The sequence below is a fragment of the Onychomys torridus genome, chromosome 5 (genome assembly GCF_903995425.1).
Source record: "Onychomys torridus chromosome 5, mOncTor1.1, whole genome shotgun sequence".
NCBI classification, from domain to species: Eukaryota; Metazoa; Chordata; class Mammalia; order Rodentia; family Cricetidae; genus Onychomys; species Onychomys torridus.
This window is the reverse complement of record NC_050447.1, coordinates 16820031-16846850: the sequence shown is the minus strand read 5'-3', so window position 1 is coordinate 16846850 and position 26820 is coordinate 16820031. Positions and strand designations below refer to the sequence as shown.

Genomic DNA, 26820 nt, shown 5'->3' with positions numbered 1-26820 from the left:
ATGGTTTCTAAACTCACCTGGAAGGAACCCTTGCCACAGACTTAGGATCTACAGCTCCCCTGGGTTGTACAGCTCTGCATGAAGTGAGCTTCATGAAGTTTGGAGTGTGAGTTTCACGACTCACCAATAATAACTGGGTGGGGCTATTACACACTCGCAATCCTCAAACTGACAGCATTCTTCTCCTAGGAGAGAGGATTTAAAATCTTAATTGAATTTTCTCTGGGTTATTTTGATCCAGAATTGGGTGAGCATTGGCTAGGATACTCTCCTTTGGTTTGGTTTATTGGTTTTTTGTTTTTGTGTTCATGCATTCGTTTGGTTTGGTTTGGTTTCTGGTTGTTGCTTGGTTTGTTTTTTTCCTCCAGAAATGCTTGAATTGACTGGCATTCTTCAGGCAGCATCTCACTGAACACACCAAGCAAACAAACCAGCACCCAAACCCAATAATCTCACCAATCGAGGTCCATGCTATAAACACCCCCAGACGCATTGCCTTCTGGCCTAATGGTTTCTGGAACACTATCATTATTGCCCTTCACTGAGCAAACTCCAGGAAGCCAAATCATAGATGTCACTCCTTGGGAGACAGAAGCTCTCATCCCTGGACTCTGTGTTTGTAGTTGGGCAGTTAAATTTAGAGGAAAGATACTCAAAAGATGTGCTGTGGTCATTCCTGCAACTTTCAGGCTTGGCCCTACAATCCAGCCAGCTCTGTTTTCTCCTTTTAAAGCCAGGAAAGCTCAAAAGTTCCACTTGTCCATGCGCTGTCATTGCCTTCCTCATGTGTAATGTGATCTGTGGAGCCACCAAGGGAAGAAGGTGCGTTAATTCCAAAGCAACCCTCTCACTCCCAGAGGCTCACACCCGTATTCAATATGACTGTCACAGAGCCTGACTGCTATTGGATACTACCATCATCTTACTTTGGATCTCAATTTGGGCAAAGGAGGCTAACTGCATCCTCTAGGAACCCCAGCCAAGCCCAGGATCCACAGGCTTCTCTTTTCTGTCCTTTCAAGATTTTGTAGCAGATTCATGAGCTTCCAAATTGTACATTCTCCTCCCTTAAGCTTTTACCAAGATCTACAATGTAAAAAGCTTGCTGACAAGAGGAATGAGTGGATTTTCTATGTTCTTTTCTCTCTATGATGTGAAAGCTACAGTGCCTTCTTTGTTCCAAGTTTGTCTTTGAAAATCAGCCTGTTCCCTTTGCTGACAAAAAGGCAGTTTCCAGGCCTTGCCTTTCCTAAAAATATTTACCTTCCAGTTCTCCTGGGTCTACTCATCTCATGCACTCCAGTCTTGAAATATCTTCCTGAAAGTCCTTCCTCCCCTTAAAGGTTTTCCAGAATAAAATAAACTTGGCTCTTTACATCTCTGAGCACTGAACATCTATGTTATTTATTTTGGTGACTGAAAACATTCTGCTGCGTCTCACTACCTTTTCCAAGTATGTCATCCTAATCATGTATCTGTGTGTGGTATTTTGAACAATGGCCCCATAGGCTCGTATGTTTAAATGCTTGGTCCTCAGTTGGTGAAACTGTTTGAGAAGTATTAGGAGGTGTGGCCTTGTTGGAGGGAGTGTTTCACTAGGGCAGACTTTGAGGTTTCAAAAGCCTGCACCATTTCCAGTTAGCTCTCTCACCCTTGTGCTTCTGAATCAAGATGTGAGCTCTGAGCTACTGCTCCAGTGCCATGTCTGCCTGCCTGCTGCCAGGCTCCCCCTCATGATGGCTATGGACTCTAACTCTCTAGAACTGTAAGCCCTGATAGATTGTTTCTTCTATACATTGCCTTGGTCACGTGTTTTATCACAGCAATAGAAAAGTAACTGGACACCAGGTAGGCAGATAGTTGCCTCAAGGACTGAGACCAAGGAGATCTCTACACTTCCTATGATAATTCTGACTTCCCAAACAATCTACACACAATATTAGCAATACAAGCTAATCTTTCCTCACCAAAAACCTGTCATCAAAAGTGGCTCAAACATTGGAACTTTCTGAAAACTGACATGGTGTCAGCTATGTCTGTGAGGAATGACAAAACATTAGTGACTTGGTCACATTCTAAGATATCTCATTAATCATGTGTATGCAAATATTTCCAACCTGGAAGTCTGCAGCACTTCTCTGAGCATATGCAATGATGAATGCTTGGTTTGTAGTGGATGACCAATACTTGTTATACTAGACTTCTGTTGTGAAGGCTTTCATGGATTATCTGTATTTTCCTAGAAGCACTAAAGTAAAGAATGGTAGGAAGAAAAACCGCCTTGATTGCAACGAATTCTAGCAACGGGCTGGGGCGAGCCTTTGAGTGAAGGTTTCATTAAATCTTCTGAACTGCATACATCCGATTACAAATTTTAAACCATCTTGAACCCTTACTAAATTTTTCTAAAAACTTATTGAAGGAAGCAGTTTCCAATAAGGTAAGCATAGCCACCCCAAAGATAGAAAAAGGTGGCCACCTCAAACCAAAGGCAAGAGAGAGGGAGACAGAGAGAGAAGTGGTGAAACAGAGAGACAGAGACAGAGACAGACAGACAGACAGACAGAGGAGAAACTAATTATGCTTGATGATCTGTCCTAGGACACTGCACATATGCCTGAGCACATGCACACGGACTTGGTAGGAACCTTGTTTTTTGCTATTTGCCCCAAGTTAAATTCCAGGTAATTGGTCAGAGGGATTAAAATCCCTGGGATGCCCTGTGGCTTTAATGGCCTCACACCTGCTTTCCTATAAAGCCCAGCCTATCCCTGTTCTGGAGCTTTTAAAAGCTCTCCAATTGCTATTTACAGACACAGCCAATTAGGTGACAAAGAGGGCAAGATTTTGGGAACCCTTTCAGGGGTTAGCCATTGCCTGTTCCCCAACACAATTTCTGAATACAAAAGGAGTTTACATGAGTTCTGACTGGAAGGCCTGAGCTGCTCAGAAATGACTACATCATCACATCTCCAATTTCTTCCCCAAATCTCCTAGTGTTTGGTTACTTCTCCGGGACAAGTTGCAGGCCACTGAGAATTCCATTGGCAATCTAAAGGGTCCAAAGAAATCTCTGACAACATCTGAACTTGGAAAGAGGTGTGACCCTTAGAGGGACAAATAACAGCCACATTCATTGAGAGTAAAACAGATACAGAGAGCTGCAGATGCTAAGTTGTCCACACATGGCCTTGACTGCTCTACAGTAGTAGTAACTGCCTCTCTTACCAACCACAGGCCTTTGTACTATGCTGGTCATTCAAATGTTAGCCTAAGAAATGATTGGATCCCCCATATCTGTCACCATGCACAAAACTTAAATCCAAGTGGATCAAAGACCTCAACATAAATCCAGCTACTCTGAACCTGATAGTAGAGAAAGTAGGAAGTACTCTTGAAAGCATTGGCACCAGAGATCACTTTCTAAATATAACACCAGTAGCACAGACACTGAGAGAAACAATCAATCAGTGGGACCTGTTGAAACTGAGAAGCTTTTGCAGAGCAAAGGACACGGTCAACAAGACAAAGCGACAGCCTACAGAATGGGAAAAGGTCTTCACCAACCCCACATCTGACAGAAGGCTGATATCCAGAATATATAAAGAACTCAAGAAATTAGACATCAAAATGCCCAACAGTCCAATTAAGAAATGTGCTATAGAACTAAACAGAGAATTCTCCACAGAGGAAGTTCAAATGGCTGAAAGACATTTAAGGAATTGCTCAACATCCCTAATTATCCAGGAAATGCAAATCAAAATGACTCTGAGATACCACCTTACACCTGTCAGAATGGCTAAGATCAAAAGCACAGAAGACAGCTTATGCTGGAGAGGATGTGGAGCAAGGGGAACTCTCCTCCACTGCTGGTGGGAATGCAAGCTTGGACAGCCACTTTGGAAATCAATATGGTGCTTCCTTAGAAAACTGGGAATCCATCTCCCCCAAAACCCAGCTACAGCACTCTTGGGCATATACCCAAGGAATGCTCAATCATACCACAAGGGCATTTGCTCAGCTATGTTCGTATCAGCTTTGTTTGTAATAGCCAGAACCTGGAAACAACCTAGATGCCCTTCAACTGAAGAATGGATAAAGAAAATATGGTACATATACACAATGGAGTACTACTCAGCAGAGAAAAACAATGACATCATGAGATTTGCAGGCAAATGGATGGATCTAGAAAAAATCATCCTGAGTGAGGTAACCCAGACTCAGAAGGACAAACTCGGTATGTACTCACTCATAAGAGCATACTAGATGTAAAACAAAGATGACTAGACTGCTACACAACTCCAGGGAGGCTACCTAGAAAACAGGACCCTAGAAAAGACCCAAGGATCACCCAATGACAGAGAAATGGATGAGATCTACATGAACAACCTGGATGACAGTGGGAGTAATGAAGTGCAAGATTTGAGGGAAAGAAAGCTTAGGGGAGCAGGAGATCCCAGCTGGATCAAGAACAGAAAGGGAGAATGAGGAATAACAGACCATGATAAATGAAGACCACATGAGACCAAGAATAGGCAGAGTGCTTGAGAGGTCCCCAGAAAACCATAATGATATATCCTCTGTAGTCTGCTGGCAATGGTCGAGAGAAAGCCTGATCTGACCTAGTCTGGTGATCAGATTGTAGTTAGAGTTTTTCTTCCTGGCCCAGTCAGGACAAATCTCTCTTACTCACCAGTTCCACAGTTGCTCAGACTCAACCAAGAAAGCACACAGAAACTTACATTGTTTACAAACTCTATGGCTGTGGCAGGCTTCTTGTTATCTACTTCTTCTATCTTAAATTAACCCATTTCTGTTAGTCTATACTTTGCCACATGGCTTGTGGCTTACCAGTGTCTTTACATCTTGCTTTTCCTGGCGGCGGCTGGAGGTGTCTCTTTCCAGCCTTCTACTTCCCAGAATTCTCTTCTCTCTTGTCCCGCATATACTTCCTGCCTGGCCACTGGCCAATCAGAATTTTATTTACACAGAGCAATATCCACAGCATCAGATGGCCAAACACCCTAACAATGGTCTTGGAACTCTCATCCAATAACTGATGGAAGTGGATGCAGAGATCCTCAGCCAGGCCCCAGGTGGAGCTCCAGGTGTCCAACTGTCCAGAAAGAGGAGGGTCTGCAAGAGCGTGAATTGTTGAATCCAAGATTGCAAAAAGCACAGGGACAAATAGCCAAATGAATGGAAGCACATGAATTATGAACCAAAGGCTGTGGAGCCCCCAGCTGGATCAGGCCCTCTGGATAAGTGAGACCATTGAATAGCTTGATCTGTTTGGGAGGCATCCAGTCTGTGGGACCAGGATCTGTCCTTAGTGCATGAGCTAGCTGTTTGAAACCTTGGGCTTACACAGGGACACTTTGCTCAGTCTGGAAGGAGGTGACAGGACCTGCCTGTACTGAATCTACCAGGTTTAAATGAATCCCCAGAGGTGCCTTGATCCTGGAGGACATGGGAATGGAGGGGAGGGGCTGGGGGGAAGGTGGGAGTGGGGGCAGGAGCGGGGAGGACAGGGGAACTCATGGCTGATGCATAAAATTTTAAAAACATAATAATAAAGAAAAAAATTATTTATTAAAAAGAAAAAGAAATGATTGGATCCCAAGGACCTTCCATCAGTTAAGAGGGGGGTTGGTTGGCTTTTCCGTAAAGACCCCCTAAGTTACTTACATGTCAGAACCTAGGTGGTAGAAATGCCCGTGGTCAGTGTAGAAAGAAATCAGATTTGCATCTGGGAAAGAAAGGGCATGCAGACACAGTTCTCTCCTGATGGAAGAGTCCATGAGCAGAAGGAACCTGCGCCTGTGACCACACAGCATGAGCCACTTCCCTGATGTGAGAGACTGGGATTTTACTTTTAACAAACTGCATGTCCTGTTTCTTTCTGGAGAGTTCCGCAACACTGTTCGCTTCTCAATGATTCTGAAAGGGGAAAACAAAAATGCCAAATGAGGACAAAAACAATGTGTTGGGTCGTGATTCCTGCTGAGGGTCGAGGTCAAACAACCATAGAGAATTTTAAATTAGACATACACATTCAGAGGGCTTTTGCTCACTTTTAAATCAATATTTTTAAAGAACACAGGAAGTAGAGATGATGGCTATAGGAATGCTCCTTTTCAGTCACTAGGAGACAAGAGTTAAAAAAAATAGTTTATATAATATCAGATTTGTGAGTTTAACTGAACATATTAATATTCATATCATATTAATATTCATATCAGAAGCTTTCAAAACACCTTCAAAATGTGGTAACTGGAAAGCTAATATATTAATATGCTCATTTGGCAGCTTAAGATTTTTATAAGAAATTAATCAGGTGCCTTGTTTCAGCATATGACCCAGAAACACAACAAACAAAATGACTCTGAGTTTATCACAAATGATTGACACCAAGCTCCAAGCTGCACAGTCTTCCATATGTCCCACAGAAAACCCATGGCCCTTCAGAACTGATCTCTCATGCTGTTGATCAGAAACCAAACATGTGTGTGTGTGTGTGTGTGTGTGTGTGTGTGTGTGTGTGTATTTGTATATAAAGATCCAAGATACACATATAGATATAGATGAGATCAGCAAAGAGATTTATACAGGTAAATTATCTTTCTGCTGGCTGTTTTGCTTTCTTATGGAAAAAAAATTGAAAACTTAGTATTGGTTACAATTAAGCTGACTTCAAGATTATATGCCCCAGAAGAATTTTGAAGATTAACATTTTTAAAAAAAGATCTTTTACTCCCCTTTCAAAAATGGCCTGGGAAAAGAAAATAAACACAGGTGATGTGCTGATCCAATTTCCTCTCTCCATTGAAAACTATCGAAAATTATACTATAGAGAAAACAGTTTTCCATAAAAGAATTTTCAACAAATTTGAGCATTCACTAGTATTTGGAAACAAGAAGCCATGTGATGCAATTTCTAAATGTCCCTTGGCCAGGGTTTGTTTGAGGTACTTTGGGTAAACAGAGAAAGCCTGGGTCTGGCTCAGTACCACTAGTCTCAGTAGGCATTTCCCAACACTCGATACAGATAATTCCTCCATACACATATGAGTCCCCAGAAGAATACCAAAACTATGAGACATGGAGCTTTCCAGAGAGAAGCCCTGGATTCCAGCTGGTTTGTGACAGACAGGCTGTGTGTCATTGGATAAGACACTTCATTAAGTGTTGGTTTTCCCATGTACAAATAAAGTGGAGGTGAGATAATGGTTACCACCCTCAGTGTGATTATAAGGATTCATTCAGATAATGTGTGGAAACATTTAAAGGAACCCATGTACAAAGTAAGAGCTCAGTCAGTGCCATTAACTACGGGAGTGAGAACACTACAAACGTAGAAGGTTGCCAGCATATCTGACACCACTCCAGGCCTCTCCTTCAGAAATTCGAAACCTGTTATAGGTAGGAAGTTCATGTAACACTGTGGACAGGAGCTGGACAAGAGTCCATGGATGGGTTGAGGAAGTGATTTGCAGCAAATAGGAGTGAGCATGGAGGTTGGAAGGCAGCCAAGCTGAGGCTGTTTGAATTCTGACAGTTGGAGGTTCATTTACCGTTTCTACCCATCATTAACTGCGCAACCTTGACCGTTTCCTATGCCATTTGTACAGGCAGGTCACTCATAAAGCAGTGTCCCAAAAGCTATGTTAGAGATTTGCACTGATGTCCTAATGAAACTGTGCAGAATATGTTCCAATGTAGCACCTGGGGGTAGGGTGGGGCTCCCACAGAGAAGGGACTCTGTTTGGTGTGCTGCCAGAGTAGAAGGTGTCCACCCTGATAGATGGGAAGGATTAGGATACACAGTGATAAAATTAATGCCTGTGTGGAAGTGGAGCCAAATCAGGAAGAAACATTTCTTAAAACATTAAGAAAAAGCACCTGGAATGCCCAATGGGCAAGCAGCCTGACTCACATGTCTTGAAGATTGCAGAAGACTGTTCAGAACAAACAGGTCTGTGAACTTGGTAACCACGCCAGCCCCGTGACAGTGGGGAGCAGCTCTCGGCTACTGTTCCCTTGTCCCCCAATACCTCTACCAGCTAGACTTTACATGGGTGAAAACTGAATGCTCATTGCTTATAGCCTCTCAAATGGAAAGATTATAATTAGATAAGCAACCGAGAATTACCCAGATCTTCCTCACCCTCCAAAATTCATTACATGATTCAACTTTTCCCCCATAGAAATATTTTAAAATTTGACTCAATTTTTTCTTAAAATGTAAACAAGGCATAGTGGGCCAGTACTTAACTAATTGTATTTATGGAAGTAATTTCATCCTCAGGAAAAAATCCTAAATAAATTAATATCAAAGTGACTGCATGGGGGAACATATTTTTAGGATATTAAAGGGCCACCCTTGGCAAGAATAAGATGAATTTGTGTTTATCCCAACATCACAAATAATGCTTTCAATTCTTCACATACAATATTTCACTTAAACCTTAATTTGGTGGTCAGGTTAATAAAATTGTGATAATCACTAACATACATAACCAATCTTTTGAAAAAATAAGAAATCTTTATATGTCAAATCTAAAGTTAAATAATCTTGGGTTCAATTTTATTCTCAGTTGTCAAAGGGGGGAGGGGTGGCATAGGCTTACAGTTTTGCCCACTGCCCCATATGAGGAATGGTAGACGCCATCTTTTTTTATTTGTAATACTGAGAAATGGTGTTACATTTTTGAAATTAGGCTGCTGATAACTAAAGCCGCTATTCTAGTTCATTTAAGATTTTCTGATCTGGAATAGCAGAGCGTGTTGATTGGGTTTTTGTCCACTCGAGTCCTCTGGGGAGAGGGAATCTCTTCATCCATTGGGCATTTTCTTGATTGGTGATTGATGTGGAAGGCTCAGCTCATTGTGGGTGGTGCTGTCCCTGGGCAGATGGTCCTGCATTGTATAAGAAAGCAAACGGACCCCAACTGGACTCTGGAGAAACCACAGCTGTTGGGGGATTTGTTAAGGCAACTGTACGTAGTTAAAAGGAGGTTTATTTTGGGGTAACTTACAACGAGTAAAGGGACAGGTTACAGGATCCAGGAGAGTGAAGTGCAGTCCAGCAGTGTTCTCTGGAGAAAAATGGGGATGAGAGGGGAAAGGACTCTTCCAGGGCTGTGAGGACACTCTGCATAAGTGAATGATGGGATTGTGACGGCAACCCTGGCAGGTTTTAGAACATGCTCATTTAATCAGCATTGATGAACCCATTGGGGAAATGACAAATTAATGTTATCTTAGACGTGGAATCAAGATCAAGGGCTCAACATGGACTGTGAACTTGGAGCTTTGCCTATTCTTAAGGAAGTGCTCCCTACAGGAGTACCACCCACCAAAGGAAAGCTTGGGTGAGGACGAAAGAATGGCATGGTTCACTGGCCACCCTTTCCTCAATTATAAGCAATTTTAACCTTCTCTCAAACCTATAATTACAGGATTACTGCAAACCCAATATAGAGGTTGCTGATTTTGAAGCCTGCATGTACCAAATTCTGATAGTAACTGACTGGAAATCAAAGGTAAGCCTTAAAAATGTTAGTGGTCTGTTTCTCAATTATATCCCAACAGGTCTTTGAACATTACCAAGGGGTTCTTAGCCTAGCAGTTTTGGGAGAGAAACGTGAGAGTGTAAATGAAAGCTGGCCTCTCTTTCAAAATCTGTTGTCGAAAACATCCACTTGTGTTATAAAAATAAAGTCAGCCATTACAGACACTGGTAGGCAACTCCCAATATTTAATGAATCCTGAAAACATTGTTCCCACTCCAAACCAATGATTACATTCTTGTCTTCCCACTCCCTAGTTCAGACCCTAGCCCTGGTGAGTTTTTTTCCTTTGCCCTTTTCCCTACTGAAAAAACAACCTATTGTTTGATTAAATACTCTTCCCTGATGGAGATTTGTGCTGAATACTGTAGAGGAACCCCTTCCTGGAGTTACTAGAATGCCCGAGACAGACGCTCACAGTCCCTTTGCTTTATGTAAAATTGCAAGTTATATCTAAGAGGCTTCCAAGTTTCTGGTGGGATTAGAACCTGATGATACCATCATAAGCTAAGGATGTCTCACGTCAAAATGCTTTCCATATACCTGGCCACCACACAGCAAGGCTTTGCGACTGTTCCTCCTCTTGATCGCTTGGCAGGTGCAGATGCAGCTCATGTCACCACCCAGAATCCCAAAAATATGGCATATGTCACACTAGCCTGGTTAAAAAGAAATCAAAATTTAAAATTCAGAATACAGTTTCTACTTTGCACAAGGGTCAAGTCAACAATTCCTGAAAGAAGTCATCTTAAGTGGAGGGCCATCTGTAACTCAATTTAACACTTCTTCCCTTTTTAATTCCAAACACACAAGGACATTGTATTTACAGGTTTTTAAAAATGTGTTGAAGCTACGAACTCCACTGCAAGGTGTTGGGATTATATCATTAGCAATCCACGGAATCTGCTTAATGATCAAAGGAATTTATTTGGGGGTTAACTCACAAGACAGAAAAAAAGGAATTTGTTGCAGGATCCTGGAAGGGTGAGGCATGGTCCAATGGTGTTTTCTGGCAAGCTCTGCCCTGGTCTATCCCAGCATCCAAAACCATGAGGTATCAAACAGTGAGTTGCATACATGCATCCCAGATCTTAAGGGTCCCTGAGAGGCCACGCCCCAGGAGCATGTGCTTCAAGGTCATAGGCAGGTGTAACAGTTACCTGCCACCTCACTTGTGGGCGGTACCTCAGGGCATGGCTCAAACAGCTCCAACTACGTCTTCCTCTTTTGTCTAAATAAGAAGTTCTAACCTAACACAAAACTATATACAATAGAAATGATTATTAAGTATTCTCCAGAAGAAATAAAGGGTAATGACCTAAGCAAAATGGAACTACAACCAACAAGAACAACATCAAACAAGAGACACATACTAAAATCCAGAGACGTCCAGAATATAGATAAATGGTATGTAAGAGAGATTATTCCAAAAGCTAGAACTTGATATGTTCTAGATAAGATATGAGAAGGTTGTAACTATAATTATTCGTCTTCAACCCCATCAAAGACCCAAGAAGGAATGTAATAATACCTGAGAAAATGGGGAAATGCACACAAGCAATTTTTGAAAATCTTTTGAGAACAGACAGAGACAGCTGGCAATCTAGACAGTTACCTAAGTTTCTCAGCACTGTTGGGGCATCCTATTTGGCTACAGGTCTAGAATATCTGACAGACAATTTTCAGAAGCAGGAATTTTGAAAGACCATCTTACCCTGTCCTGGCAGAGTTCAGTAGTCACTTTTCCTTGTGTCTCACTTGTCCAGAAAGGACAGCATTCATACTGTCAGCAATCAAGGTAAGAGCAGTCCTTTGCCCAGCAGGTCATTGAACTTCCAAACAGAGTGTCTTAGAAGCCCCACATTCTAAGGGGATAAGATTGGTGCTGCCAGAAGCAATCATGTCTCACATCAACAGAATTCTAAGTTATTTAAATGCCATATTCTCTAGGTCTAGGAAGTGTTTGAAGATTACCTATCCACCTGACCTATGTATCTGTAAATCTGGAGAACTAACTAACATAACTATAGAAATGACAAGCATGGGTGACTATAAATCTGTAAGTCTTCTCTACCTAAATAACATAAAGACTAAGCCTTCATATAAACAAAGCAAAGTCTGTAAACAAATGTACAGTAGAAGGACAATGACCATAAAAGTCTGACAATACAAAAAATATCTTAAACAGAGGTAGAAATGTATAGTGCAATATGCAATATGACAATAATCATAAATATGTATCAATATATAAAATACCTTAAACAGAGGTAGAACATACATACAGTATGATAAATACAATTTTACATTTGTTTCAGTATACAAGATATTTCAAAGTATAGGAGTAGAAATACATGTACAATATAACAAATATAGTTTTGTATTTGTCTCAATGTATAAATTATCTTAAATAGGAATATAAAAATAATTTACATTTTATCAACATACAAGAACCCATAACCATGCAAATTATCTAAGGCTGATATTTTACTAAATTAGTTTACTAGTATATACAATAATGTACCTCAATATTCTATACTTAACCATTGGCAGGGGGATCTGTGGAAGCTATCCTGGTGGGTAGAAGGCCCAGAATTGCCAACCCACGCTCCCATGTGCCCAGTATCAATAGAGTCTGCTTAATTATCAAAGGAATTTATTTGGGGGTTAACTCACAAGACAGAATAAAGAAATTTGTTGTAGAATCCTGGAAGGATGAGGCATAGTCTAACACTGTGCTGGTCCATCCCAGCATCCAAAACCGCCAGGTCTTAAGGGTCCCTTAGCGGCCACGCCCAAGGGGTATGTACCTCAACTTTCCCACCCACAACTGCACTGTGAGATCTCTCTATAGCACAGGAGAAATAGGAGGGAGGGAGGGAGGGAGGGAAGGCAGAAGTACTCACTCAGGTACTTGAAGGTGTCCTACCTCAGCCCACTTTATTCTGCACTGTAAGTTATAGCCCATTCATCAACTTCCTAGTTCAAAGGCAAACAAGTCTTGGTTAGAGAAGAGGCTCATGGGAAGCTCCGTACATCTTAAAGAAAGCAGCTAAAGTCTGGTCAACAGGGCACAGTCCAAGGACCATCCTAAAATATTAGAGGTCTTCTGCCCCAAAGAGCATGCATAGGCAGGATGGGGGCAACCCCTGGCATTTCTCCCAAGTGCAAATGCAGAAGCACCTGGAGATAGGGTGGAGGAAGGGTAAACGCTTTTTTTTAATTAATATTTTTTTCTCTTTCCAAGGGGTCAAAAGCCAACAATTTGACACTTGTAAAAGTGTCAGGCCGAAGGGGGGAGGCTCCCTGGCAGCAGACGTGATAGCTCACTTAGCCTGTACTAGAAACAGGGATTCAACACCATGCTTTCTTTTTCCTCTTTCCACCAGTCTCTGTTGCTCATGGCAGATTTAATGGTGTGATTTACAGCACTGAGACCTTTGTCAGGGCCAGTAAAATGACAAACAATAAATACACGGAGCAGTATGTTAACAGCCTCCACACAATGCCTTGTCAGTTACAGCTTGATAGCGATACATTTTAATTTTGTCTTTCATAAAAATCTTGGCATGTATGCCTCATTTGAACACAGGCTTCCAAGTCAAGTGTGTCATCCAAGCATGTAGTTTATCACCCTCTATATTTTCTGTCCTTTTCATTTAATGTCATTCCTATGGCAACAGACATCGCCCTGGAAATCATTTTCAAAACAGCTTATTTGTTGAAAAGGACTGGGTGAGGCTAAAATATGTGTTTGGCTGGGAAGAATGTCAGAGTGTGAATATGGCTGAGTTACATTAATCATATTCTTTGAGGACTTTGTGTAATCAGATACTTGAGGGAGGCATATTATGGAGTGGGATCTGACATCCCTACCCCACCCCCAGCTTTTTATGGTTTTGCATTTCATAAGGATAAAAATAGGAAGAGTAAGTTTGTAGTTTACTCCACTTGAAGGGCTCTGAATGTGACTTTAACGTGTCTGTCTGTCTGTCTGTGGGGTTTCACAGAAGGGTAGCCTGCAGCTAGGCTACTGAGCTGCTGTTTCTCAGAAGCTAGGCTATGAATCCGAATCCGGAGTCAGCCTTTACTGGATGCATCTTTAATGAATACTGCAGGGAGCACACAGAGGTGGCTAACAGAACCTCTTGCCCTTGGAGCTTGCATGCTGGTAGGAAGACAGACCTTAAATAATCAGACTGAGACACCGGCTAAGCTGGGTTAAATCCAAACGTGGTCCGAGATGGAGGTTCTTTTCAAAGGTGGGTTATTGAAAACTCAGTAAACAAGTCCTACAGGGCTTATGAGGAGGGGTGGCGGACAGATCCACATTGGGGAAGTAGCTAACCAAGTTGAGTCTGGCCTCCATCCCATCCCCACAGGAGCCCTGAATGTGACTGGCCCCACCCCACTGAGCTGAGCCAGCTTGGGACTTTGACTGGGTTCAGGGCTGTTGTCCGTACAGGTCAATCCATCATCAGTTATAAACTCCCTACAGGCAGCTAGCTATGTGGTATCGAGGTCTTCTAGGAACTTCTGGACTAGATGGCTCCCCTGAACCAGAAGTGATCGTTGGGGCATTTGCTGTCAAAAATCATGGCAGCTGGGGAGTGGAAAAATCAGCCAAGAAAAGAGACAGTTTGGTCACAGCCCAGAACTCCCACTACACACATAAACACACATTACAGCTCAAGACAGGGATGACAGTGGGAGTGGAGTAAAAGATAATCAGCAGCAGGCATCATGAGCCACTTCTCTGGAGTCTGACCCGAGACCAGACTGGCAAATAGAAGCCACCAAAGTAAAGATGCTGAGAGCAATTTTGAAGGCAAACGAAATGAAGTAAATGACTGATGGGTGAGGGTTTAGTTTTGTTTTTAAAGATATATGTTTAGGGTATTTGAGGAGCAGAGGAAAAACCCAAGTGACTAAAGTGTCCCACTCCATGGATGAGACAGGTATAAGTCAAAGAGACAGGCAGGGTTCCTGTTGTACACCGTGGTGATCCGTGAGAAGGTTTGGACTTTATCCTAATGTCAGCAGAAGACTGTTAGCCTAACAAGGGTGATGTAGTTTAAGCAGAAAATGCCACCCACAGGCACGGTCGGGACACTAAATCTCTACCTGCTGATGCTGTTTGGGGAGGCAGTGGGATCTTAAGAGGAGGGAATAGCTGGTTGATGTAGTTACTCAGGCCAAGATTTTGAAAGTTGTAACCCTTCCATCAGAGCTCTCCTGATTCCTGATGTCACAGACTGGGCTGCCACCTCCCGTTGCCGTGGATACTGCCCCAGCTGCCACACCTTCACCATCGTGATGAGGAACCAGAATAAATCCTCCCTCCATTGAGTTGCTCCATCAGATGTTCTATCCTAGCAAAGAGGAAAGTAACTAAAAGAAACACAGTACAGAGTGTCACGTGTTGGAATCTAGAAATCCAACAAGTAGACCACTTGGCACTAGACTGCATATCTGAGAAGCATCAGAAGACAGCTATTGCCAAATGGAGAAATTCAAAATGGGGGCAGACATTCATACTGTTGTGGAATATCAGTTTAAGATGTGGTACATTCATGTATGCTGTGGAATATTTGTTTAATGATGCGAGGATGTGTTGTATTTTTTATGGTGCATTTGTTTAACTATGTAAAGCTGTGTTACTTTGTCTGCCTAAAACACTTGATTGGTCTAATAAAGAGCTGAATGGCCAATAGCTAGGCAGGAGAGAGAAATAGGCGGGGCTGACAGGCAGAGAGAATAAATAGGAGAAGAAATCAAGGAAAGAGAGTGAGGAGGGAGGAGGGAAGAAGGAGGAGTGAGAAAAGGAGGAGAGGAGCCTGCCAGGGCCAGCCACACAGCCAGCCACGGAGTAAGAGGAAAGAAAGATAGGCAGAATAATGAAAGACATTATGTAGTCCAGAGACAAAGTGTAGTTAAAAAGAAACGGGATAATTTAAGTTAGTAAAGCTGGCTAGAAACAAGTAAGAATAAGTGTCAGTGTATTTATTTGGGGGCTGGGTGGCAGGCCCCCAAAGAGCAAAAAAACCAACTACACATATTGGTGAAATTATTAAGGCCACTCCACGTAGTTAAAAGGGAGGTTTATTTTGTGGGGTAACTTACAAATGAAGGGATAGGTTGCAGGGTCTGGGAAAGGTATGGCGCAGTCCAGTGGTGTTCTCTGGAGAACTCTGCTCGGTCTACCTCCAGCGTCCAGGGTCCTGGAGCCAAGAGATCTTGATCCTGGGTCTTCAGCTTCCTCTCACAGCCCCGCCTTGTAGGTGTGACCATTACCAGAGCCTCAGTGGGGGTTGGAACTTCCAGGCCAAGGCTGGAATGGCTACCTACTACATACCCATACATGTGAATATCATCTACAAGTCCCAAGAGTTAGTGGCATAAGACAATATCTGGTTTTTGTTTTTGTTTTTGGTTTTTTTGTTTTTTTGGTTTTTTTTTCTCACAGTAACTCTGAAACACCTAAACCCAGGTTGACTGCAGTTCTGATTTCAAGCTTTTGGACCATGCATTTTTTCCTATACTACTTCAGGACCACGTTTTCTCCAAATTGGGACCTATGTCATTTTTCCATAGAGGTATCATTTTTTGTGTGGTAGAACAAGCCTTATGGAGCCCTGTTATTCAGTGTGGTCTATGCAGCGGACACATGACATAACCAGGTATTGTAGAACAGCAGAGCCATGGGCCAGATCCCAGGTCTGTTCCAAACACAATCTGCATTTTTTTTTTTTTTTTTTTTTTTGGTTTTTCAAGACAGGGTTTTGCCGTGTAGCTTTGCGCCTTTCCTGGAACTCACTCAGTAGACCAGGCTGGCCTCAAACTCACCGAGATCTTCCTGGCTCTGCCTCCCGAGTGCTGTTAAAGGCATGCACCACCACTGCCCGGCTTACGATCTGCATTTTAACCAGTCTTAAATGTGGTTGGTTAGCTCTGTTGCTGAACACTGTACAGAAAACTCTCTCTTGAGGTCCAATCATGCATTTAATAACAAAAAATCATTTGCATACAACCACTGTGTACAGGCCTCTGGGGTTATTTTTTGTTTTTTTTTTTTGTTTTTTTTTTTTAAGTTGAATGTTGTAATTAGAAAAGAAAGGATTGTACAGTACTTCCACAACACTGTCATTTGTAAAGACACCAGGCAGGTGCTCAGGATACTAAGAGAGACCCTAAATACCACGAGACTTGAGGAAGGAAGAAGTGAGTGCTGCGGCCACAGTGAGGAATTCACAGAGATCAGTAGTAGCCAAAGCTTATCTTCAAGTACTGTTTCTAGGAGACAGATTTTTCTGGAATGGAAGAACCCAAAAATCTGCAGTTTCATAAAAACAAGAAAAATTCTAGCAAAATCATCAAAAGGAACTAACTTCTTCAAAAACCTAAAAGTCTATCCCGAGTTCCAGGAGTATCATTCAAAAAGCAAGTGACTAGTTCTACACGATGCTAATAGGTGTGATCTCTAAGATGTTCTAATCAAATGAGCAGCGTTAAGAACAGTTAAACAGGGTGCTCTTCTGTAGGGTATTTCAGGGCTGATAACAATGCTATGTATTCAGTGGTGTCCAGGAAGCAGTTTTCCAGAAACTTAATTGACCACAGATCGTTTATGTAGTAGTGTTGTAGAAATGTTTGAGGTATTTTCTGCATCTAAGTCCCAAGACATACCCCCCTGGGAACCAGTGGGTAGTTCTGACTGGAGAGCCACACACACTGGATGCAGAGGCTGGAGAAGAGCCACACCTAAGGGAATGCCCTAAAAGCTTCACAGCAGAATGAAATGTGGTAGAAAGTAAGATACAAGACTGTTGAAGATTCAACAGGGTGATTTAGAAGAAAGTTTTTTAAAGCAAGTTACCCAAAGGACAAGCCATAAAAGAATAATGAATTTGACATTAAAATTTAACTTTCTGTAGAAAAAAATCATTTAAATATATTGGAAAGATAAGATATGGCCTATAAGATAATCAACACACATATAATCACAAAGACCAGTTACCAATGTGTATGAGCTGCCAAGGTCATTGCCTGAAAATAAACAGAAACTCAAATTATCAGTAGGTATGGAAAAGATGTTCCACCTCCAGAATTGTTAGTGAAAAATAAGTCAAAATGAAGTAATAATATAGTCTATCGGAATTCCCATGCAAAAGAACAGCAAATGGTGATTCAGAGGTGAGCATGGTTGGGATACTCAGGACCCAGACAGGGGCCTGTATGATTCAGAATGGCTTCCTGTGCTGTTAGGGGGGCTTAAGGTTACTTCACACTTTTGATATTAAAAGTGTATGGATTTTTTCTCCTCATACCAGCTATTGCGCCAACTGTCTATACTCTGGCTGAATTTCTTTTTTTTTAATTTTAAGATTTATGTATTTATTACATATACAGTGTTCTGCCTGCTTGTATCCCTGCAAGTCAGAAGAGGGCACCAGATCTCATTACAGATGGATGTGAGTCATCATGTGGTTGCTGGGAATTGAACTCAGGACCTCTGGAAGAACAGTCAGTGCTCCTAACCTCTGAGCCATCTCTCCAGCCCCTCTGGCTGGATTTCTATGACTCAGTTCAATTTAGAAGCCAGGTATGGCAACACGCACTTATAATCCCAACTCGGGGAAGATAGAGGCTAGAGGATCAAGGTCAGTCTAGGCTACATAGTAAAGCCCTGATTCAAAACAGCAACAAAAATTTCCCACCACACAGTGAGTTACTAGTTCTCAGATTCAAAGCCAGATTTTTGTGCCACAGGACTACACTTTCTAAGACATCAGATACCTATATTGCTACCAGGGCAGGTCCATTCCTGTCTGACTTGGCTACAGCCACCTCCCCTCAGTGACTTAGCCATGGTCACCTAGGGGAAGATACACAATAAAATGTCTATGAGGAACACTGAAATAGGGTTTGGAGAACTAGTCCCTCTCTACTCCTCAGAGTTTGGGAGGTGGTGAGCAGAAGAGTTGTTAACAGCTAGAAGCTTCCTAAAAGCAAAAAAATTTCCTAAAACAAAGATGAAAAAGAGTTTAAACTGGATCATAGTCTAGCAAGGTAGCACATCTGGTAAAGATGCTTGCAGCCTGATGACCTGAGGTCTATCTCAGAAATCGTGTAAAGATAGAAAGAAGAAACCTATTCCACCAAGTTGTCCTTGATCTACATGCATGGGCCATCACACACACAACAATAAGCTAAATATTTTAAAGGGTGGGTGGACATAGGGCCGCATTCAGTATTGCTCTCTCACTACTCTGTATTATCCTCGATTATGGCAACTCTAAGAAAAGAGCCACTCTGGAATAAGGAATCACTTTTAGTTCTTGAACAGAAAAGACAGACGGCTGGAAGGCTAGAGGGTGGTACTGCAAAGGACTCAAGAGGGGTGTGTGAGATTAGACCAGGTTCCATCAGAGACTGGGGCGGCAGGGCACTGACTCAGTAAACCAAGGATGCAGGGCATGGAGGGGAGGGGCAGAACCACGGGGCACAGTAAGAGAGCGGGATTCCTGACACCTGCCTTTGGAGACACCGCCTGGGCAAGGCATGGAGAGCAGCAGTGTCAAGACTGTGGTTTCTCCAGTCAGCCCAGCCTGGCTTTGGATCCCCATTTGTCTCCGACTCCTTAAGTGGCCTTCCTGCATTGCATTCTTCCCTCTTCCTCATCCTCCCTTTCTGTTCAGAGCAATAAGCAGGGCTCTGTCAAGACTGAAGGGAGGATTCGATAACACTGGTACAGCACTTCACACGGTCCTGGAGTGCAGTAAGCTTATGGTACCAGGCTAGTAGAGCATCACTCGGGCCCAGGAGAAAACTGAGAGCAGTGCGCCTATTTCACACAGTGAGAGTTTAGCAGGAGTGGATTTTACAGGTACTATAAAGTTTAAGAAAAAGACAGAAGGAGAGTGAGGCACCCTAGAGCTTGCCTGCTAGCAAGCATCTTCTGTTGTTAGCCCTGAGGGATGAGAAGTAAGGTCAAGGAGGTTGCACCCAAGCCCTTGCATCCCGTAGGAAGTTTATTTCTCCACAGTCCCAGGGGCTAAACATTTATAATCGAGGTGTTCTGTCTGGTTCCTTCTGAAGGCTTTAAGGGAAGGGCTGTTCCCTGCCTCTTTCCTGGCACTTGCTGTTCCTTGACTTATCTGAGAATCACTTCAGCCCCTGCCCAGTCACCAGTCTCCTTTTCCATCCTGGCTTCTCCTTTACAGAGGGCAGTCTTAAAGAGCAGAGTTTCTTCTGCCCCAGCACAGTTTCATCTTGACTGATTCTATCTAAAAGAACCTGTTCACATTATGATAGGAGTTGGGGTTGAACTTGTTTGTTTTAGGGGCATGATTCAACCTACCAGAGGTGGTACTTTGAATAAGGAGCCATCCATGGTCATTGAGATGGCTTAGGATATCGGCTGGTGCTGTCCCAGAGCACCTGTGCTGCAGCAGGCCAGAGTCTCCTGCTCAGCCGCTGCCTTTAGGTATCAGCAGAGATAGAGAAGAAAGGAAGAAAGACCTCCCTCCCCTCTTCCTGCTCTAGGTCTCCCACCAACATCTCCTGCAGGACAAACAGCCAGAATTCAATTGACATAAGAATCCAGGAAACTTTTGCAGGAGTGAGTGGTCCTTCTCCCTCTGTCCGAAGTGCACACCACAGACAGACAGACAGTCCATCCATACAAATTGCTTTAAGACCTGCTTGAAACTCACTCCTCAGCTGAAGTTAAGGGTAGAGCTGACAGCATTTGGAATCAGAAACCAAGAAATGTACAACAGGTAACAGGACAGATATATTTGTTATGTGGGTGTTGAACTAGCGGAGCAGAGAGATATTAAATGCTGTTTGAACTTTAAACTGAAGTGTGGGCTATGAAGAAAAAGCGGAATGAGGGGTGTAGACATAACTGTGAGACCAAAGCAGCCCAGATTCGGGGAATTGGTTACTTTTTGTGAGAAAAGTAACTTGACAGAAGCAGTTTAAGAAAGTGTTTATTTTGAGTCACAGTTTGAGGGTACAGTCTACCTTGGTGGGGGTGGTGTGATGGCTGGAGCTTGAGGTAGCTGGTCGTGTTGCATCTGCAGTCAGGAGCACAAAGAGATGCATGCTGACTTTCAGTTCACTTTGCTCATTTTATTCAGTTTAGGACACCAGGCCATGGAATAGTGTCACCAATATTTAGGGTAGGGCTTTCCACCTCAGTTTACCTAATCTTTATAATCTTTCACATGTGTCCAGAGACTTATCCTTTCAGGGACTCTACAACCTATCAACATCTACATCCTATCAACATCTACAACCTATCAACATCTTATGAACATCTACATTCTGTCAACATCTACATCTTATCTACATCTACATCCTATCAACATCTACATCCTATCTATGTTACTATTGACAACCAAAAGTACCATCATGACCCCTCTGAGAATAGATATTGAAGGTGGACATTAAGCAGGTGTCATTGATGTGTTCGTTTCATCCACCAAGTACTCCTTCTTTTGAAGTATGGACTTTGTGTGATACATGTCCTAATCTGCTGACATGAGAGTCACACATTACAATTTAGACCAATCAGAGCTTTTGCCTGTGGTCAATGCTGAGCTCTCTGGTGATGGTATCCAACAGCCATCTGGGCAGCCTCTACAGAGAGACTGCAGAGCGTGTATTTCCTGAAGACTGCTGCAGGAATATCTCCCACTCTGCCTGCTCTTCCTGCAGAGTGACTTTAAGACTTTAACTCTTCCTCCCATCAATGTTCTCTGAGCTCCTTGATTCTGAGTGGCCTCAAGACCATGACAGAAATGATGCATATGGTTCCAGAGGCTAGACTGCAAAAGGCAATCCTATTCTATCTGGTCCTCTGCGGTGTCAGTTCTTAGAACTAAGCTCCATGGAACACAGACACTCATGTTTTATGGTACTTCAAGTTTCGGTTCCATAACAATGAGGCCAATATCAGAAACTTCAACACATACAAGAATCATTAGTGCCCATGGGAGGAACTAAGGCTCACAGCACCCAGCACCCAGCACCCAGCACCCAGCACCCAGCACTCAGCTCTCATCTCTATTTGCGCTTCCAGCTGAGAGCCAGTACCAACTTTGCAGCCATGGGAGTGAACCATAAGGAAAGTGGAGCATCTGGTCCTCATTAAGCCACAGTATGATGTCCCCTGGTTCAGGGGCACTCATGCCCTCTGACCTCTGCCCAAAAAGATAGCTGTAAGCAAAATATAAGAGTTTTACACCCTCAAGTCTGAAGGCCGTTGATTCCTGGGCAGTTCTGAATCCTTTTGGCTTTATACTCCAGCTCCTTGGCTCACTTTAGAAACTATTCTCTCTCATTCTCTCTCTCTCTCTCTCTCTCTCTCTCTCTCTGTGTGTGTGTGTGTGTGTGTGTGTGTGTGTGTGTGTGTGTGTGTGTACTTGTAAGTAAACACCTTGATTTTCTGCCCTTGCAAAGACCGGGAGGAAAAACGAGATGTAGAGGGTCTGAAGACTTTTGTCCATAAATAGCCTGGATCCAATAGAGGAATTACCACAGTGGGTGAGTCTGGAGTGTGTGGACTGAGGGGACCGTGGCTCAAGATGGTGAGAGATGGAAATTACTGTTAATTGTCTCCTAAGCCTGTGACATACTCATCTCCATTGGCAAAACAGTAAGTGATGGATCCTGTCTTTAAACACCTACAGATCTTCATTTAAGGGAAAACGAAATTGAGGTTTCATGGTTTCTCTTTAATGTTGGTGTCATGGTTCATACCTGTAACCCCAGCCTGTGGGAGACTGAGGCAGAAGACTTATGAGTTCAAGGACAGCATGGGCTATATAGTAAGTCCCAGGCAAGCTTTGAGTACAATGGGAGAGATGGTCTCACAAAATAACAAACCTGGATGGGAGCTCAGTACTCTCTCCTCCATCATCTGCTATGAGGCCTAGTAGGTGATTCACTTCTTATTAGCAGCAAGAGGTAAATGCACAGATGGGTAAACAGCTCGGCTGGAAAAGCCCAACAGCAGTATGGGCCAGAAGCTCCATTTCCAAGAAATGAAACTAAACTGGTTAGTATTTATGAACTTGGCATGAACGAGAGTCACTTGGGAAGAGGAGAGCTCAACTGAAGAAATGCATAGACTGGGTTGGCCCCTGGGTATATCTATGAGACCCTTTCTTTATAGATGTAAGAGGGCCCAGACCTCTGTGGGCAGTGACATCTCTAGGTAGGTGGGCCCAGTGATATAGACAAAAGGTTTCTGACCAAACCAGGAGGCCAGGCTCTCCCGTGGTTTCTGCTTCAAGTTCCTCCCTTGGCTGGAGGGACTTGTGACCTGCAAACCAAAAACTATACAGGTTGGTCTTGGTCTGTTTTACAAGAACAACAAAAAGCAAATGAGAACCCAAATTGATACCAGGAACACTGGGTATAGTGGGAATGAACTTGACCATGTTGGGAGGAGAATTGCAAAAGGATTTTGGAGTTTGGGGATGGAAATGGCCATGGAATGCTCAGAACTTCATTGTTATTATAGGAGCTTGGAAAAAAAGAATGTCAAGAGAGGTGCAGATATTGGAAGGCTGGCTTGTGAAGTTCCAAAGGGAAGTTCACTTCCAAGTCACTCTAAGACTTGATCAGGGTCCTTTGTGCAATGTTTTGAATTAAGAATCTATGGTTTCTGATCAACTGGGGCTGAAGAATCAGCCATGATTAATGAGACACCAACACTACTCAAGTAAAACCCATGCTTAACTGGGAAACTTGGCATTGGTTATCCGGGGCTAAAATATAAGCATCATTGCAGTAAAAATCTTCTAGGGCAATCCCTCAGGGTAAACAGTAGAAGCTGTAGTTCAGTGTGGGAGCAGGGATGCATCTCAGGCTAAAAGCTCAACTTAGTTTTAAGAGTCTCCCAAGTAATGCTGGTTTGGAAGATATGAAGGGGTCATGCAGAACAGTGGAGGCTTCCCAATGTGAGATGCCGGGAGAGGCCATTGCTGAACCTGCAACCTCAGCTATGATAGAGATGTCAGTATGTTAAAGTTCAAGTCTCATAGGATGATGATAAAATGCAGTGGCAGATGTGGAGTGGAAGCTTACCTGAGCCTATGAGACAAGCTATTTGTGCTTCCAATGACAGAGCAGGAGACGTGGAGCTTCCCAAGTCCTTTTGAGCCCAGAAGATGATGAATGAATTCCATTGAGCTCCAGGATTTTACTTACATTGCTGAATGCTGGGTTTGCTTAGGTTTGATTCGACCTGTGCCCCAGTTCTTCGCTCTTAGAATAGAAAGTAGTTAAGTTGTTACTTATTGTTGTTTTGTTTTGTTTTTATTTTTTATATTTTAGGCATTCACAGTTAAGATACTGAATTCGCAATTTATTTCGGAGCTCCCAGCCCACCGTGGGTGACACCACCCTCCCTAGGCAGATCTCCCTGAGCTGTATAAGAAAGGTGGCTAAGCAAGGGTGATGCATGCCTTTAACCTCAGCACTTGGAATGCAGAAGAGGGTGGATCTCTGAGTTCGAGGCCAACCTGGTCTACAGAACAAGTTCTAGCACAGCCAGGGCTACACAGAGAAACCCTGTCTCAAAAAAAAAAAAAAACAAAAAACAAAAAACAAAAAACAACAACAACAAAAAAACAGAGGGTGGGTGAGGGAGGAAGAGAAAGGAAGGAAGGAAGGAAGGAAGGAAGGGAGGGAGGGAGGGAGGGAGGGAGGGAGGGAGGAAGGAAGGAAGGAAGGAAGGAAGGAAGGAAGGAAGAAAGGGAAGATGTTATGCCCAGATTGCAGGGACCCCCCAAAAGACCACCACGGAGACCAAACCCCATATGTAAAAGCAATGAGCCTTTATTTTCAAGCTCAGAGCTTGGACTCTGTCCCACAAAGTGGTGAAAACAGAGAGCCCTGAGCCCAGGCAGGGAAGGGTTTTTATCATAGCAGAGGTTAGGGTGAGGGGATTTCTAGGGTCCAGAACCCTGATTGGCTCATATTTGTTTAGGGGTATCTGTAAAAGGAAAATAGGTGTGTGCTAGGCTCAGGGACATCTGAGGATCTTATCTAATGTTTGGAATGTTTGGGATTGTCATGTACTTCCCTTTAGATGCTAGCCCATCCCTGGGTGGTGTTAGCTTATGGCTTTTCCTGGATCCGAGTGTTGCCTGCCAGTAAGCCTGTCACAGAAGCTGTTTCTGGGCCTCTAAGCCTGTCATGGCAGTTGTGTGGTCAAGCTGTTTTGTTCCTCTGCCCCCCCACCACCACCACCTTCCTCAACCACAGGCAGGCAGGCAGGCAGGCAGCTGAACAAACCAGTAGGCAATGCTCCTCCATGGTTCCTACTTCAAGCTCTGGCTTTGGATTTGATGATAGGCTGGAATCTATAAGCCAAACAAACACTTTCCTCCCCCATGTTGATTTTGATCAGAGTAATTTATCACATCAACAGAAAGCTAACTAAGACAGAGACCAAATTGCAGACCTAGAGACAGAGGAGAAAGAGCACCATCTTTGGAATCACAGACAGGCCTCCCTCAGCCTCCACTGAGGTGCTAATTAATGCTCAAGTCTCCGTCCTGGGGTTTCAAGACAATGCTTGTAAATTGGACAGCACCTGTTAGGCATCTGGTCACAAACAATCCTATTAAGAATAATGACAACGGTACTGGGGTGACCTATACAAAGACTCCCCAAAATAGAGAAAGAATTGGAAACAGTAAAATGAGGAGAGGAGAGGAGAGGAGAGGAGAGGGAGGAGAGGAGAGGAGAGGGAGGAGAAGAGAGAGAGAGAGAGAGAGAGAGAAGACAGGAGGGGAAGGTCAAGAGACATGAACAAGCAAAGTTAAGACTCTTAACTGATTAAGTCTTAAGGCTCTGCTGAGAGGGTTTTGGGTCTCTGCGAAAAAAGCCACTCACAGCCTGCAGCAAGTCTTAGTACCTCTGACCCTGCAGCCATTGTATCTACACCAACGACCTTATAAAGGATCAAATGTTCACTCTCAGAGATTAGGATGTACCCATAAAACCTCTTCCAAACCTTCCATCCCTCTTTACACAGACAAAAGACACACACCTAAGGAACCCTCCTTAATACTCAATGCGTAACAATAGCTTTCTGAATTTGTGGTCCCCTGGGCTGTAGGCTCCCAGGCCTTCCTGCTGTTCTAATGCTCCTCAGGGGGCAGCGGCAGGAGGAACCTGGAGAAGGATGGGGAGGTGCTTGCAAACATAAGGCCACTGGGCATCACCACTAACTTCTATTTCTGCTCAGCACCTGATGCAAAGGCCCAGCTTCAGCCCACATCACCATGAGGGTGGTACATTAGAGGTTCAAGGAATTGCAGAAGCTTGCCGAAGGCAGTGAGGTGCAGAGTGCCTAGGACCCTGAGGTGTGGAGGTGTAGGCAAGGGGCAAAAGTGCACTGGAGAGGGAAGTTTTCAAGAGGAAAGCGGATCTGTATAGAGATAACACATGAAGGGGAGACTCTGGGGAAACCTAGGGCTCTGGTTCTCTGCCATCATTTTGTCTGCATGGCCTTATTGAAAATTCCTCCCCTCCCACACCCTCCGGCTCACCCTACCCCCATCAGGGTGGAGTGGCCTTTTTGAGGAGAAAATAGAGGTTGCAATGTTTGCCATATTAATTCAGAGCATATGCTCAAAATATTGTTTGCTATGGCTTGTGGGCTTATAATATTTAATTTAAAATAGATTTTCCTAAATAAAAAGAGACTTTATACAGATGGCTGTTAAACACAAACCATTTTTGCTGCTCAACATTGTTAAAATATAATGCTTTTAAAGCATTTTCTAGTACCTTGGCCATTTTGGCAAGGATGGTGTGTTCCATGGAGATGGAGGCTTGGCACAATAGCAAGGTGGTCCCCATGCAATCGGCACAGTCCCCATTCTCAGAGCCACTTTTATTTCCAACTATTTGATTATCCATAGGTGTAGATGTTTTTCCTTCTTGAAGCTGGATTTGATCCGAGGAAGCAAGGCCCTTGGGATAAGCCAGTTCAAATGACCGCAGCAAGTGCTTTGTGAAGTCAACCTGTTCAATACAAATGTCTGTTTCCATGGCAATGTCCAGCAACGCCAGGCCAGGTACTAGAGGACTCTTTGTGTCTCCTCTAAGTGGGAGTTCATGGAGCTGCCCTCTTTGCCTCTTACTCTCTCTTTCTCCCTTAGCAATGAGGTTTAACCGAAGACTTATAGAACAAATATACCTTGCGATTCGTCTCACTGAGGAC

At 43.3% G+C, this 26820-nt stretch overlaps 2 long non-coding RNA genes across 2 annotated transcripts in view; both read right to left on the bottom strand.

Moving 5' to 3' along the window:
* Positions 1-140: 140 nt before the first annotated feature.
* LOC118583502 lies at positions 141-8487 on the bottom strand. The gene is made up of 3 exons (XR_004944948.1): positions 7937-8487; positions 5689-5940; positions 141-185 (listed from the first exon to the last, which is right to left on the bottom strand). It is a non-coding gene; the product is annotated as an uncharacterized LOC118583502 (long non-coding RNA).
* A 1636-nt stretch (positions 8488-10123) lies between these two features.
* Positions 10124-26820, bottom strand: part of LOC118583501 — a 37448-nt gene continuing 20751 nt past the window's right edge. The window contains exons 3-4 of the long non-coding RNA XR_004944947.1: positions 23670-23849; positions 10124-10231 (exon numbers count right to left, since the gene is read on the bottom strand). This is a non-coding gene — a long non-coding RNA (uncharacterized LOC118583501). The remainder of the gene's footprint in view (positions 10232-23669; positions 23850-26820) is intronic.